Source organism: Echinops telfairi, unplaced genomic scaffold (assembly GCF_000313985.2).
Source record: "Echinops telfairi isolate 266 unplaced genomic scaffold, ASM31398v2 ScPeMD7_7469;HRSCAF=8507_0, whole genome shotgun sequence".
NCBI lineage: Eukaryota > Metazoa > Chordata > Mammalia > Afrosoricida > Tenrecidae > Echinops > Echinops telfairi.
Window position 1 is genome coordinate 32,285,732 of NW_022111372.1, and position 2,733 is coordinate 32,288,464.

The following is a 2,733-nucleotide window of genomic DNA, read 5'->3' on the forward strand; positions in this document are numbered from 1 at the left end:
CCACATGGAAGACCTTGATTTCTTCTCAGGCTGAAACAAGGAGGCATTTTCCTGGTACAAGCAATAATGACATGCTATGCCAAATAAATAATGCTTCACTTTTTCAAATGAACACTTCCTTAATATTCATACCCAATCTCCTGTTTTTAAGTTTAGGGGGGAAAAAGCTCGTGTTAACTGGAGAGTAGGTAACTCCTACTGAGTTACCAAGAGACAGCAGCAGTACCCTCACTATTGACTACTGGAGGATGGGGAGCATCTAACTGCAGACATCCACTCTGTTGAGGAAACTACCAGATGATTCCTCCTGATAGTTGCTTTTCCCTTTCTAGAGAGTAATGGAACACCCACTCCAGTGTCCCTAGTGATAAAGGTTTCTACCACCTAAGTCATACAGGCTTCCTCATTCTGAGGCAGCTTTGGAATGCACATTCAGTGTGGTAGGCAACTTCTAAGATGACTCCCAATGATCCTCACTGCCTGTACTTATGCCTTTGGGTAACTCCTCCCCTTGTGTTTGGGCTGAATGGCCCGAATATGAGGGTGTACCCTCCCAACTTTTATTCAGTTATGTATTTAAATTTCTTTACAAAAACAACCTTATCATCTTCAAAGTACTCTCCATTACACTTAGTACATTTATCAAATCTGTGATTCCGTCCTTGGAAACATTTTTCAAACTCATGTTTGGATGGCTGACAGAACATTCCCATTTTTTTCTTCACCTCTTCTAAATCATCAGATCACTGTCCTTTCATGTCCCTCTTTATTAATAGAAACAAAAAGAAGTCACATGGAGTGAGGTCAGGTGAGTAAGGTGCAAAAGGCAAGAGAAGTATGCTGTTTTTTTGGGCAAAAATTGGCACACTGAGATGGCTGCATGAACAGGTACATTGTTGTGGTGGCAAAGCCAGTCCCTAATTTGCCACAAATCAAGCCTTTTTGTCATACAATGTTTTCAGAACCTCTAAATAAAAAAGCTTAATTGACAGTCTGACCTGGTGGAACGAACTCCAAATGAATTATTCCCCCTCAAATAAAAAAAACAAAAACAAAGATGAGCATCATCTTGATCTTTGATTTCTCTGAATAAGTTTTTTGGGTGAAGTGACAATGGTCTTCCACTGGCTTGATTGATGTTTGCTTTCGGGGTCATAATGTCTTGTCACCTTGGGAAAAAGTCTGAGTCACTTTGAACGTTTTCTTTCAAAGCATGGCATGTTTCCACTCAATGCTCTTTTTCCTGGCCAGAACCCAAGGCACACATTTTTCAGTGACCCTTCTCATTGCCAAATCTTCTTTTAAAATTCGCTAAACCAAGCTCCAAGATAGTCCAGATGACTTCCCTATCTCTTCAATGATCCATAGTCAGTCTGTGAGCACAAGTGCACAAATTTTGTTGACATTTTCATCCATTTGGGAAGTTGATGGACACCCAAAACAAGGTTTGTCATCAATCGACATTTCATCTTTTTTGAAAGAAGAAAACTACTCGTACACTTGACTTTTAACCCATAGCGCTGTCCTTGTAAGCTGTGTTCAACATCACAAGAGTTTCTGCAGCATTTTTCCTGAGCAGGAACAAAATTTCACAGCTGCACACTGTTCTCTTAAATCAGCCATCACAAAAAATGAGGTTCAAGCAAAACTGCTTTTATGAAGGATAGAATCCTATGAATAGTGATTTGAGAGTACTTAGAAATTTGGATCATTCCCCCCAAGAGTTTTTTTAACATACAAATTTATTTTATGATGGACTTACCCAATGCAACTCATTTTTTGATCTCATGACTGCTGCTTCCACGAGTGTTGATTGTGGATCCATGCATGACAAAACCCTTGACAACTTCAACCTTTTCTCCATTTACCAGATGATTGAATAAGTATGGCAAGAGGATACAAGTCTGATGCGTACCTTTTCTGATTGTATAACCACTATGCCAAACATAAATTATACCCACCCTCAAAACAGAACATTCTTAGAATTCTACCTGTATGACCCAAATATAGGTCTGTTGGCTATTTATTAACTACAGTCAGTGGTGAAATGTGCCCTGAATGGACCTATCAAATGGCTGCAGTCTTCATAGTGTAGGGCTCATGAGTTGGGCAGCTTACTGCAAAATCTGTAGTTAGAAACTACTAGTCACTGTACAGGAGAAAGATGAGGCTTTTCCACTCCCATAAGGAATTGCAGTCTTGGAAACCCCCAGGGGCATTTCTACTCTGTCCAGGGTCGCTAGGAGTTGGAATGGACTTGATGGCAGTGAGTTTGGTTTGGTTAGTAAAATTTAGTCTGTTACACATCAGGTTATTTTTTACTGACTTGTTAAAAACATATAGATAACTTTTAGGTTGATCAAAATGCTTTTAAAGCTACCTTTATAAGTAGGTTACAATTCACTACTGTGATATATACAGGATCTACATATTAGATTATTATGTGGTGCACTTTTAAAAACCATTTTATTGGGGGCTTGTACAACTTTTATCATAATCCATCCATCCATCGTGTAAAGCACATTTGTACATTTGTTGCCATCATCATTCTCAAAACATTTGCTTTCTACTTGAGCCTTTGTTATCAGTTCATTGTTTCCCTCCCTCCCCACTTCCCCTTCATGAACCCTTGATAATTTAGAAATTATTATTTTGTCACATCTTACACTGTCTGATGTCTCTCTCCCTTCACTCACTTTTCTGTTGTTCATCCCCCAGGGATGAGGTTATATG